Below are 14,909 nucleotides of genomic sequence, written 5' to 3'. Positions count from 1 at the left end.
AGTCTCTTTTGACTCGGCCCTCCCAATGATGTTGCACTGGAGGCTCTTTCAGGGTCAGGGGAATGGAATCCAGCTTGTTACTGGATTTAGCATATGAATACACCATGGGAAGCTTGCAAGGCTGTCCCATGTGGGCAGGAAACTCTCAGAAGCTTGCCAGTTTCTCCCAGAGGGAGAAGTAGGCTACAAGATATCTTGTGGCTTCGAAGCAGCCACACAGTTTGGATGTTGGCCGTTCATGGGATTACACACACCTGGGTTCCTCTGCTGGTACCTTCATGCGTGAGGCCCGTCTGAATATGTGGAGAGGGGCTTTGAGCATGGCTGTAGCTAGGTTCCGGTGGTCTTTGGCCACTGGGAGCTCTGCTTGGGGTGGGGAGGGAAGCTGGAGCCCATCCCCTCCGAGGGGCCCCGGGGAAGACAGCCAGGCATGCGGGCAAGAGACTCTCTGGCAGAGAGTCTCAACAAGACGATGCTCATGAAAAATGAACTAGTCCCTGACGCTCCATTTGCTCTCAATGGAACGAACATCTCCGAATGCAGCAGCTATGTGTACCTGGGTCGAGAACTTAACATGAGGAACGACTTGGCGCCAGAACTGTGCAGGAGGAAGAGAACAGCGTGGAACACCTTCAAGAGCATCGAAGAAGTGGTTAAGAGATGAAGGACCTCCGACTCTGGGCACATCTTTTTGATTCCACCATTCTTCCTGCACTAACATACGCCTCAGAGACCTGAGCCCTACACAAACATGTTGAGAACGCTATTTGGGTATCCCAAAGAGGAATGGAAAGAGCTATGCTAGGAGTATCACGTCTCACTCAAGTGAGAGAAGGAATCCGGAGTTCCGACCTCCATTGACAGTCAAAAATCAGGGACACTATCTCTTTTGCCAAGACATCAAAAATCAGATGGGCCAGACATGTAATGCGATTCAGAGGTGACCGTTGGACTAGAGCTGTTACAGACTGAATTCCACGGAACGTCAAAAGACCGCATGGCCGCCCACCAACAAGATGGTCAGACTTCTTCGTCAAAACCCTGAAGGAACAGTTTGAGACTCTTCCTGTTCCTGGAGCAAGCAGTTATCATTGGGCTACACTAGCATGCAACAGGAACAAATGGAGATGTTACTGGTGCCCACTCGAGCAAATTGAAGATCAACAGTAAAACAAGTGATACAAGTGATATCTTTGTTTTGTTTTGTTTTGTTTTTGGTCACACCTAGCAGTACTCAGGGATTACTTCTAACTCTGCACTCAGGAATCATTCCGAAAGGCTCAGTGGACTATGTGGAGTGCCAAGGATTGAATCTGTGTCAGCTGCATGCAAGGCGAGTGCCCTCCCTGTCCTTATGTTTCTCCAACTCCAATTTGGATCTGTTTTTCTGGGACTCTTCTGGTGTCTTGGATCTAAGTTCCTATAGTCTTCAACTTTGGGAAATTCAGTTTTTAAAATATTTTTTTTTAATTTTTGATCACCATTAATTATAAAGTCACAAAGTTATTCATTACGTTTCAGACATGCAATGTTTCAACACCAATCAGTTCACCAGTGTCTACATTCCTCCACCAATGTTCCTGTTTTTCCTCCCATCCCCCAGTCTGCCTTTAGAGTGGGCAGTATACCTTTCCAACATTGTCCGAGTTTTCTTTTCCCTAATTTATTCTCCCCATTGCCAAATCTACAATCCAGTGGCAAGCTTCCTACTGAAGAACAGTTCTGCTCTTCGTTTCTATTGGTGTTAGGACTTTCTTAATCCCTAACTAATTTTATTTATATTTCATGTATGAGAAAGATCATTCTGTCTATCCCTATCACTCTATAATTCTCTTTTGTGCTATTGCCTGTATACTTTTGGTATTAAGGCTTGCTTCATAGAAACTGGGAGTGTCTATTTCTTCAATTTCCTGGAAAAGACTGAAAAGGATTGGCAGCAGATCTCTTAAGGGGTTTCAAAAACTCACTAGTGAATCCACCTGGACCTAAGCTTTTGTTTTGGAGGAGACTTTTGTTTACCATTTAGATTTCCTCAATAGCTAATTGAATTTCCCTTTCAGTGATTACTTAATTTCCATTAGCAGAAATAAAGCAATAAAAGGAGTTTATTAAATCAAAGTATAATCAAAGTATACACTTAAGAATCAGAGTGTAGACATAACCAAAAGAGAATAATATTTTTTCTAAGAAAGATGGTATTAAAAATGAGAGACTATACTCATCAACTGAGGCTGTGGGCATACTCTAGAGAGAACAACCCTGTTTAAAAGTAAGACAGGATGTTTAAGCAAAAGTATTCTACCAGTGGGTCAAAATATAGGCACACTTTTCAGAGAATATTGCCATATCCACACACTTTTTTTAGGCATAAAAATTAGGTCTAGTAATATGCATCGAATTTGAGAGAAGAGGGAGGTTTTGGAGGTTGTGAATTCTCAGAGTCAAAACACCACCCAGACTCCAATCATATTTTGTCATTCTGTATATTTTCATGGAAAATGTAAAATGTCAAAGGGTCAACAGTTATGATTTGGTGGGGAGGACAGAGTTTGGACCACACCTGGTAGTGCTCAGGGAGGGATCAGTCCTGGCAGTGTCCAGAGGACAATACACTGTGTCGAGGATCAAATCTGTGTCGAATATGTACAAAGAAAACACCTAATCCCCTGTACTACCTCCCCGGTTCCCATGGTTATGATTTTTATAATGTAAATATTCTCATTTTTGTGTTACAAAAATGACTTATAACTCATTAACTATGTTGGAAGAAATATCAAACTTCCAGACTTTGAGTGCAGACTTGCAAGAAAAACCTGTTCCAAGATGGAAAAGGAGGGCTGGTGAACACTGTGGATGTAGTTTAATAGTTACTAGTTCTTGTATAAGCACACAGATAATTGCTTAAGGATAAAACAATGTTGTAGTTATGCTTCAAAATTTCTGCACGAGGAAACATTTTCTATGAAAGGCAAAGTTTTCTGACTCCTTTTCCACCTAGGTCAGTTATTTTCCACATTCATACGGGCTCTTCACATGTCTTCACTGTATCACTGTATCATTGTCATCCCGTTGTTCATCGATTTACTTGAGCGGGCACCAGTAACGTCTCTATTACACTCAGCCCTGAGATTTTAGCAGCCTCTCCTTACTCATCTTTCCCAACGATTGGAGGCTCTTTCAGGGTCAGGGGAATGAGATCTAGCGTTACTGTTTTTGGCATATCGAATATGCCACAGGTAGCTTGCCAAGCTCTCCAAGAGGTATGTGTATAGTTGTTACTGTATTTGGGATATGAATATGCCACGGGGAGCTTGCCAGGCTCTCCCGAGTGGGCAATAGACTCTCGGTAGCCTGTCAGGATCTCCAAGAGGGAGAACTAGGTTATTAGATGTCGTGCATGTTCACATGTCTTAATTTGAAAATAGTAAAAAATATATTTTCCCATTAAAGTCTACCCTAATTCTGTGAAAAAGAGAATATTTTCCAAAAAAAGTGAAATCCTACAACATTTTTAGAGACCTATCTTATGAATAAGCATATAATCTACAGCAATTTTGGCAAATAGAGCATTAAAAGTGTACTTTTTCTTATCATCTGTCATTTTTATATATGTCAGTTTGAGCCAGTATTCTATGCTTTAATTATAGATTTGTCTGTTTATGCCTAATTTTTGTTTTTAAAACTGATCAAGAGAAATAGCATATGGGGTTAAAGTACTTGCTTTGTATCTGAGCAACCCCATTTTTGTGAGGGTGATAAACTGTAGTTATTGTTTGCTTTTTTAGAAACCCAGTTTAGTTTTTCAATTAGAATTTTAAATATATTTTATATTTGTGCAATTATTGACATACTTGAATCTAATATAGCATTTTATTTGTTTTCTAGTTAACCTGGTATATATGATTTTAACTTTAATTTTTGCCTTATTTTGGTTTATTATTTTTTATTTTATTTCTCCTACTATTAGCTCATTCTTACTTTTCGTTCTTAAATTTTAAAAAATATATTGTTTTGCAGTGCTAGGCATCATACATGTGAAACATGAGCTCTACCACTTAGCCACATTTTAAGTTTAGTATTAGCATATGTACCTGGACATTTTATAGTAAATATGCATGATTAATTTAACTGCTTTCCTGATGATTCTTTGAATTTAGAGCATTGCAATTCTTTTTAACCTTCTCAACCTTTCTTATTATTGTTTTTATTTGGTATATTTTATTTGGCAGAGAGTCTCTTGCCCGCACGCCTGGCTGTCTTCCCCGGGGCCCCTCGGAGGGGATGGGCTCCAGCTTCCCTCCCCACCCCGAGCAGAGCTCCCGGCTGCCAAAGACCACCAGAACCTAGCTACAGCCATGCTGGAGGCTCCTCTCTACACGTTCGGACAGGCCTCATGCATGAAGGTACCGGCAGAGGAACCCAGGTGTGTGTAATCCCATCAACAGCCAACATCCAGAGAGAGAGACTTAAAAGCAAGCTCTCAGAAGCGCTTGTAGATATCTTTAGCCTACTTCTCCCTCTAGGAAAAACTGGCAATCTTCTGAGAGTTTCCTGCCCACATGGGACAGCCTTGCAAACTTCCCATGGTGTATTCATATGCAAAATCCAGTAACAAGCTGGATCTCATTCCCCTGACCCTGGAGAGACCTCTGTGCAACATCATTAGGAGGGCCAAATCAAGATAGACTTCTAAGATCTCAGGGAAAGGACGAAATGAGATGTTACTAAGCCCGCCCAAGAAATCAGTGATTAACGGGATATTGTGATTGATTGATTGATATTTTATTTATTGTATTTTGTATAGTTTCCAATATTTTTGAATCCATAAGATGCTGTTACCACATCTGAAAGAACAAGAACAATCAGTGCTGATTTGGTGCAGGGAGAAAGGGACTCTCATTCGTTGTTGGTGGGACTGGTCCAACCTTTTTGGAAACAATGTGAACATTCTTCAAAACTCTAGAAAATGAGCTATCATTTTACCCAGGAATATCACTTATAGTAATATGCCCTGGGGGCCTAAAAGAAAATAGCAGAAATGCCATCTGCACTTGTATGTTCATTGCAGCACTATTCACTATAGCCAGAATCTGGAAACAACACGAGTACCCGAGAATAGACGACTAGATAAAGAAACTACAGTACATCTACACAGTGGAATACTATGCAACTGTTAGGGAAAATAAAATCATAAAATTTGCTTAGAAATAGATATACATGGTAAACATCATGTTGAGTTGCTGAGTGAAATGAATTAGAAGGAGAGGGACATATATAGAATAACCACATTTATTTTTTACTTTTTTATTAGTGAATCACCATGGGGGTACTGTGTTGTTATAGCCTTACAAATGCTCATGCTTGCATTTCAGTCATACAATGATCGAGTACCCATCCCTCCACCATGCCCATTTTCCATCACCAGTGGTCCCTGCATCCCTCCCACCACCCCCACCCCGCCTCTGTGGCGGGGCATCATCTTTTGTTCTCTCTCTTCTTTTGGGTGTTGTGGTTTGCAGTAGAGATATTAAGTGGCCATCATGTTCTGTCTATAGTCTACTTTCAGCCTGCCTCTCCCAACCCGAGCAGGCCATCCTAGCACCCTTTACTTGGTGGTCCCTTCTCTATCTGAGCTGCCTTTTCCCCCAGCTTGTGAGGCTGGCTTCTTCCTGGTACTTATCTCTGCTGTTCTCCGGTGTTAGTTATTTGTGGAATGTATATATTTTAGTAGTGGATCAATAGAATAGCGGGTAGGGTGTTTGCTTTGCATGCGGTCGACCAGGGTTCAATTTCTCTGTCCCTCTCGGAGAGCCCAGCAAGCTACCGAGAGTATCCTGCCTGCACAGGCAGATCTTGGCAAGCTACCTGTGGCATATTCAATATGCTAAATATAGTAACGATAGGTCTCATTCCCCTGACCCTAAAAGAGCCTCCAATCATTGGGAAAGATGAGTATGGAGAGGCTTCTAAAATCTCAGGGCTGGAGGAATAGAGATGTTACTGGTGCCCACTCGAGTAAATTGACAAACAATAGGATGACAGTGATACAGTGATTGCAGATCATAATGTCCAAAGAGATGAGAGCAAGAGCAAGAGAGCAAGAGTGAGAGAGTAAGCAAATGAGCAAAAGAGAGAGAAAGAGAGAGAGAAGAAAAGTGTCTGCCATAGAGGGTTGGGTGGGAGGGAAACTGAGGACATTGGAGATGGGAAATGAAAACACTGGTGAAGGGACTCATGTTGGAACGTTATATGACTGAAACCCAATCACGAACAACTTTGTAACTGTGCATCTCACAATGATTCAATTAAAATAAATAAATAAATAAATAAAAGATGCTATAACCACAGTTGTTACTCAATATTTATTTAGATTTACTCATTTAGTGTTTTTTTCATTCATTAGATTTTTTACTTTTTGGCATTTTCTTCTTTATTTGTTCATTTAGGGAATATGTTATCAGTTCTTGTTAGTCAAAATATTTCTCTGCTTTTTAAGAATCTTGTTACTTTATATATATTATATATACATATGTGTACATATGTGTATATATAGTGGAAAACTACTCAATTATATGCACTTTAGCACTGTTGTCCCATTGTTCATCGATTTGCTCGAGCAGGCACCAGTAACTTCCCCATTGTGAAACTTCTTACTGGTTTTGGCTATCGAATACACCACAGGTAGTTTGCCAGGCTTTGCCATGCGGGCGGGATACTCTCGGTAGTTTGCCGGGCTCTCTGAAAGGGATGGAGGAATCAAACCTGGATAGGCCCCATGCAAGGAAAGTGCCCTACCCACTGTGCTATCGCTTCAGTCCATTCAACTATATAAAAAGATGAAATAATGCAGATCACTGATAAAGTCTTTTATGAAAGTAGTACCAACATATTTCAAAGTATATGGTGCCTGTCATTTGTTGATAAAAGATGAAGGATTATCAAGTTACTAGAGACAGCCTGCGCTGATTAGTTTAATAGGCAGAAAAACTGGTGGGGTAATCATAACGGTTTTGAGCCATAAGAATATTTGACATGAATAATGATCATAGGGACTTTTAGAATTAAAATGGGATGGAAATGGTGCCGAAAGTAGGTAACGGACCAAACATGATGACCTCTCAGTGTATGTGTTGCAAGCCCATAATGCCCAAAAGGAGAGAGAGAGTATGGGTAATATTGTCTGCCATAGAGGCTGGGGAGGGTGGGAAGGGGGCCTATGCTGGGGATATTGGTGGTGGGGAATGTGCACTGATGGAGGGATGTGTGTTTGATCATTGTGTGATTGTAAACCAAACATGAAAGCTTGTAACTATCTCACGGTGATTCAATACATTTTTTTAAAAAATTTAAAAAATAAAATAAAATGGAAGGATAAATTATATTCTCCTGGGTCAAGAAATTTTGATCCAAAGTAAAGTTTTTTTGAGAATTTACATAGTAATTAAAGAGACATCACTCAGTTTATTCTGAGATAATCTCTCACACATTTCTTCAGACCAATTTATTACCAACCCTCATTTTCATATTCCTTTCATGTTTCTGACTGTCCTGCAAAATAATTAGCACCTATCCATGCATTACCAGATTCTCTAGCTCACTTTCTTATGGGAAAAATGATGATTTGTGTTCTGTCTCAAATTATGAGCACTGAATGGAATTCCATTATCTTTCCCATGGTGTGATTCCTTAGTGTTGTATTGTTGCATAATAAAATTTATCTTCACCTGTCATGAAAAACCACCTATAAATGAGACTAACTTGAGAACACACCTATATTTTTGTTTAGTTTCAGAATTTTCTGTTTGAATGGGTGTTTTTTCTCTCTTTTTAAAAGAATTTTGTGTTTTCATACTATAGATCAGTAAATGCCTCTTATGTTAAGATTAACAATATCTGCACTTACTGCACCATAGAGTTTTTAATTTATATACTTATGTGGTGGGGCTGGAGCAAAAGCACTGTGGTTAGGCATTCACCTTTCACACAGCCGACCCAAGTTCGATTCCCCCGCCCCTCTCGGAGAGCCCGGCAAGCTACCGAGAATATCAAGTCCGTGCGGCAGAGCCTGGCAAGCTACCTGTGCGTATTGGATATGCCAAAAACAGTAACAATAAGTCTCGTAATGAGAGACGTTACTGGTGCCCGCTTGAACAAATCAATGAGCAACGGGATGACAGTGACAGTGGCCACTTATCTGGTGAATATATATTAAAATGATCTAGCCTCTTATATTTTTAGTCAGTTGGCCATAAAGACATTTCATGTGGTCTACACATAAAAAACAGTACACTGGGAGCAGGTAAACTAGGAATCAGAGCCATCTACATATATATCTAATTTGCATTTTCTCAATCGAAGACAGGAAGAAGGAATACTGCCAGACAACCTGATTCTATAGCTTGATAGACAAGACACCCCAATTTTTTGTGGTAGTGGTTATTCTATAGACAAATGAGTGTTAACTCTATCAATCTCCCAATAGTAAGTAAAGAGCTTGCACTCAAAATGATAAAAACAAGTATGGTTTTACTCCAAACCCCATAGACTCTGAATCTCCTGTCAGAGCTCTCATGGAGTCTATATAGTAGTTTGATTAATCAAACGTGTTTTATAAATAGTGTTATGTATAATTTATTGTCAAAACTAGGACAGTCTTAAGGATGAAAGTAGGCACAGATATTAAATATTCTGGGACAACTGGAATAAATTTAAATGATTCTGAGATGTATGCCAATACAGGTAACAAGAGCCTTGTTGCTTTGTATGCTTGGTGAATTAGAGAACACATTGAAAGATGAATACAGAACATTTTGATAGGAAATTCTCAATTCTAAAATGTCCTGGATTAGGTTTGAATTTCAAAGTAAAAACTTTTGAAAGTATCCATGCAGAAAAAGTAAATCTTTAACCGGTTCTCAAACTTCAGTGTGCATAAGAAGTATGTGTGTAATTTGTTTATGGGGACTACTGAGTTTAATCACAATCACAAAATCCCGTTAATCACTGATTTCTCGGGCGAACTCAGTAACCTCTCATTTCGTCCTTTCCCTGAGATCTTAGAAGGCTATCTCGACTCGGCCCTCCCAACGATGTCACACTGGGGGCTCTTCCAGGGTCAGGGGGATGAGATCCAGCTTGTTACTGGATTTAGCATATGAGTACACTATGGGAAACTTGCAAGGTATAATACCAAGAGTTATTAATTTTATATGATAAAATAGGGCTTAAATTTTGCAGTTGGACTAATTCCCAAGTGGTATTGCTTCTGCTGATTCAGGGGTCATATTTGTAAGGATCCTTGATCTACACAGAAGAGAAAGAAAATCCCTCAGACTGCCCTTCGACTTTTCAATACCAAAACATAGTAGAACAACTACTACAATACTGAAGAAAAATCATACCAAAATGTGATTGAACAGGCTGTTTCAATAGACGGCCTTCATAAATGTAAAAAAAAATCATCGAAGACTATCTTTATTAAAACCTTGTGCAAAAGTTATAAGATGGCTGCTGCCAAGATGTGATCCCGGGGGCCGCACATGTGTGTGGCCTCTCCGCAGCTGCACGAGTGTGATTCCAGACACCAGCTAAATTTTTTGGCATGGGCAGCTCCTCACAGAATGTCTCCAGACTGAGAACTAAGCCGCGGCCCCATGCCCGCCCAGGAGGGGAAAGGTATTCTCTCTCTCGCCTCTTCCTTGCCAGGAGTGAAGGGCGTGGTGACCGCCATATTATGAGGACCACAGATAGGATTTATGAACTGCAGCAATAGGACACGAGGGGCTCTTGGGAAGGTGGGTGGCACCGGCCTCGCCTGCCACCAAGATGTGATCCTGGGGGCCGCACGTGTGTGACCGCCATATTATGACGACCACAGATGGGGTTTACAAGCTTGCAATGATCCCATATCTGGAAGAAATCTACCTGGACTTAGTTGCTAAAGTACAGAAATCCAAAACCTCATATCTCTTCACAACAGGTCTGACTCTAGTGGGGTACTCCTAACAATAATAGTGAGGTTTGTGTTGAAATATTGAATGTAACCAAAGTAAATAGAAAGTAAAGTGAAATTTATCAGTTACAAGGCGGGGGTGGGGGGGCGGGATGGGAGGTGTACTGTGTTTTTTATTTTTTGGTGGTGTGATATGGGCACTGGTGAAGGGATGGTTGTTTCAGCATTGTATAACTAAGACTTAAGCCTGAAAGCATTGTAATTTTCCACATGGTGATTCAATAAAATATAATTCTTAAAAGAAAGTTATGAGATGATGTAATTCAAATAATAACATTTATTCATCTATTTTTATTCAAATAGAGAACTCAGTAACCAAGAGACTGTATTACATATAAAACAAATACTTCCTATGAGAATAATCATTATATATTAGATAGCAAATATAAACTTTTGTAGATAATACTTATGTAGATGGAAATAAAATAATGTATCTTATATGTGAGGAATAAAATATATAACCAAAATTTGAGTCTCCTTTAAAAAGGAGCTAAACTTTACATTAAAGGAAACATTAAAAATAGTAACTGGTAAAAAAAAAAAAATAGTAACTGGTTATACCAGCACCTTTTTAATGTAAATACTATGATGCAGATATTTTTTATACTATGATACAGGAATACAAATATTTATGATGAGTATATATAAATTTCAATATAAATACAAATATAAATACAAATATTTATGATGAGTATATATTTCTTATATAAAGAAAGGTTATATTTACTAATGCTAGTTAAGATAAGGCTTTTTTGTAATGTAAAACTTGATTTTGCTGTATCTTATCTACAATTGTTCTGCTGTACTCCTGGTATTTGAAATAAAGTCACAGAGACACTTGTAGTGTTTAACTTTTTCAGCTAAAATGTAGATCTTTGTTAAGAATGGTGAAATATGCTTAAGATCATGGAAAGAAACCTGAAGACATGATTAATTCACTTCTTGGTGTATATGAACTTAAAATGAACTCTATGAACTTATTCATGCATGAAACTGCTCCAAAAAAGAAAGTACAGCGTATTACTCTACAGAAATCTAGAAGAACAGAACAACTTTTGATCTGTCCAATGGCCATCAGGATTCTTTGTATCCCTTCTGAAGAATTCAGGGGAAAATTCTTCAATAAAGTCGTGCCTTTTTTAGGTTCTCTAATATAAATGTAACTGGAACTTTGTTTACTTTAACAACAAAACTGAATTGGGAGATGAGGGAGAGAAGGATTAGAAGAAACATGAGAAATAAATGCGTTCTCATTTTCGTACCAGGAAGTCCATTTGAAACCTGAGGTTTTAAGCACACCGACTCCAACCGTTCAAAGTTTTCTATTGTATTTTTCTTTTTTTTCCTTTCAGATCTGGGAGGGGTCTTTTTAAAAAAAAATCCCTTGAAATAAAAGATTTGACATTGAATGACTTCTCCAGTTTCACTTCTATTTCCTTTTCTTCTGTTAAATACAAGCAGAAATAATTGAATTAGAACTACAATTCATATTAACTAACTTAAAATATTTCTAAACAAAGGAAAGAGATTTTACTTATTGTTATAAGTGTACAAATTAATTATAGGAATATACAAAGTTGTATAACACCACTCTTTGTGTTAATTACTGTACTTCTATATACCATTTTTAAATTATAAGGTCTAACTTCCCCAATTTTATTTATTTATTTAAATTTTTTATTTTTTATTGAATCACCATGTGGAAAGTTACAAAGCATTCAGGCTTAAGTCTCAGTTATACAATGGTCAAACAGTTATACAATGGTCAAACACTCATCCCTTCACCAGTGCACATATTCCACCACCAAGAACCCCAGTATACCTCCCCTCCCACCTGCATCCCCCTGCCTAAAGTCTAAAGCTTTCTTATTTTGAAGTATCTCTGTCTGGCTTTTATTGGTCTCCTATTTTATTCTCTAGAAGAGATTGTGTAAATCAGCCTTTAAAGACTGGATAGAATTATCCAGTTAATTGGCTCAGCTTGAGATTTCATTTTGGAGAGATTTTTACTTAAAATTTTAACTTCCTTAATGATTATAGTATTATCAGACTATCAGTCTTGTTTTTGTTGAGCTTAGGGTGTTTATAGTTCTATAATTTCTTCTAAATTATAGTATTTATGACCATGAAGTTGTCTGTAGCACTTTATAATTAATTTTTAATGACAGAGTAAGAGGAGTGAGAGTTTCTATTTTATTCCTGATGTTAGTGATTTGTGTTCGATTTTATTAAGCCTTATTAGGAATTTATCAACTATTAATTCTTTTTGAAAAATAATCCTTTTGTTTCTATGTTTTTGTTGTTTTTTATATTTACAATTCTATTCTCTGCTGATATCTGTATTACTTTACTCTTTCTAATTAAATTTATTTAGCTCCTTTTTCTAGTTTCTTGAGGTAAGAACTTAAATTACTGATATGATGTTTTTCCTTATGTTTAATGTAAGTATTTAGTGCTATAGATTTCCCTCAGTACTTCTTTTGCTACATTCTTTGATATGCTATGCTTCATTTTAATTAAATTTATTTGGGGAGGATCACTCTCAGCAGTGCTCAGGGCTTACTCCTGACTTTGGACTCAGAGCTCCTGGCAGTGCTCAGGGATCAGTTCTAGCTGTGCTCATGGGACCATATGCTGTGCTGGGTATCAAATGGGTTTCAGCCAAGTATAAGGCAAGTATTTTAACCTCTTTACTATATCCCCAGCCATATTGTAATCACTGTCACTGTCATCCCGTTGCTCATCAATTTGTTCGAGCGGGCACCAGTAACATGTCTCATTGTGAGACTTATTGTTACTGGTTTTTGGCATATCCAATACGACATGGGTAGCTTGCTAGGCTCTGCCATGCGGGCGTGATACTCTCGGTAGCTTGCCGGGCTCCCCGGGGGTGGGGGGGGCAGAGGAATCGAACCCCGGTCGGCCGTGTGAAAGGCAAACGCCCTACTGATGTGCTATCACTCCAGCATATTGTAATATTTGTAAAAATTATTAAATATGATTTACAAAACTCATAATAAAAATAATTGTAGTATTGGCTCATATATATGCCCTTTCTATTGCTTTTATTGCTTCCTTGTTTCTAGTATTCTTCATAAAGCTTCTTATTTCATTTCTATTTGAAGAATTTCCTTTACCCCGTGTTTTAAAGTTAGTTCTCATAATTACAAAATATTTTTGTTTTCATTCATCTGTGTTTTCACTTTTACTTTAGTGCTAAAACATAGTTTTGCCAGAAACAGAGTTACAGACCAGGGGCCTAGATGTAAGCTAGTGACTCAAGTGCCTGCCTTTCAAGCATGAAGCCATTGATTCAATTCCTAGTGCTTTGTGCCTGGCATCTCCGCTAGAATCCCTGAGGCCACAAGCACTTTGCCAGTTGCATAGGAGCCAGGTGTGTGAGAGCACTAGACCTCGAGGGTGTGACTGCTGCCAAGCACCCAAACTGACAAGTGATGAAAGCACCATGGCCAGAGTGTGACCTCCTAGTAAATGTAACAATCAGGTGTGCAACCCTTGGTTGCCACAATGACAATGACAGAGGAAAGAAAGTTGGAAAAATGATTAATAGTTTTTTTCCTTACTCCTTTACTTTGCTTTTTTTTTTTTAATCTCATGAGAAATCCATTTAAATTACCTTTTCCTACAGGGGATGCATTGTTTATTTTTGACTGCTTTCAAGATTTTAAAACATTTTTAGTTTCCAAAAGTTTCAATCATAATATGTTCTGCCATAGATTATCTGGGTTTGTCTTCTTAGGATCCATTGTGTTTATACAGTTTCTACACTGATATCTTCATAAAACTAGGAAAGTTTTGCGCCTTATGTATCCAAATTGTCATTTATTCCCACTTCTAGGGCCACAGTGATATTAACTTTGAATATTTAGTCACTATCTCACAAGTTCCTAAGGCATTGTTCATTCTTTCCTATTTTTCTCTATGGTTCAAATCGGATGAATTCTATTACTTAGTCTTCAGGTTCACTGATTCTATTCTCGATTTCCACTCTACTACTTGACCCATCCTGCAAGTTTTAAATTTATGTTGTAGTTTTAGGTCTGTTGTTTTCAATTTTAAAAGTGAAGTTTTTTTTTAAATAACTAATTTTTCTGAGATTTTTTTGCTTTTAATTTGTTTTGAGAATTTGTATATAATTGCTATAGCATTTTTATAACACTTGACTTAAAATTCTTATAATTACTACATCTGATTCATCTCAGTCATCTGTCACCTACTGATCTATTTGTCACATATTTATTTAATTTTTAAGTTAAATAATTATTTGTTTCTAATGTTTTTGTGGGCATCTTTGTACATTTTTTATGTTAGGATACTTTCTTTTATAGAGTTATTGCATTTAGATTTAACATACAAATCTTGGTCTACTTTTTGTGGACTGTGATTCTAATGGTGCTTTAATTTTCAGGAGCTTTGTTCTATTATTTTGGTAAGCTTTATATATCTGATGCTAATGAGGATATGACTTCTCTTTGTAATTTTTGCCTACGAATATGGAAATAATTTCCTGACATGGTTGCCAGGTATCACTTTATGAGGGAGGGTTAGTGAAAAATGCTATTGGAAAGGTAGAGAATCTCAGTCCCATGAACACAACCTGAAAGCCCAGACTGCTATCTACAGGACTTTTATCTATAACAGATCCTTTTCCTCATTCTACAAGTTATCTCTAATGTCCCTGGACAGGTAGGGTGAGTTTTGTGGAACAAAGGGACTGCTCCAGTTGAACCCACCTGCCTCTGTATCTTACTGATTCCTCCCAGGGACTTTTAAAAGAATTTTATTAAAACACCGTGACTTATAAAGTTGTTCATAATACAGTTATTCTAGTCATTTAGTGTTCAAATACCACCAGTGTGACCTTCCTTTCACCAAT

Source organism: Sorex araneus, chromosome 2, assembly GCF_027595985.1.
Source record: "Sorex araneus isolate mSorAra2 chromosome 2, mSorAra2.pri, whole genome shotgun sequence".
NCBI classification, from domain to species: Eukaryota; Metazoa; Chordata; class Mammalia; order Eulipotyphla; family Soricidae; genus Sorex; species Sorex araneus.
The sequence above is the reverse complement of the archived record's forward strand: the minus strand, read 5'-3'. Positions refer to the sequence as shown.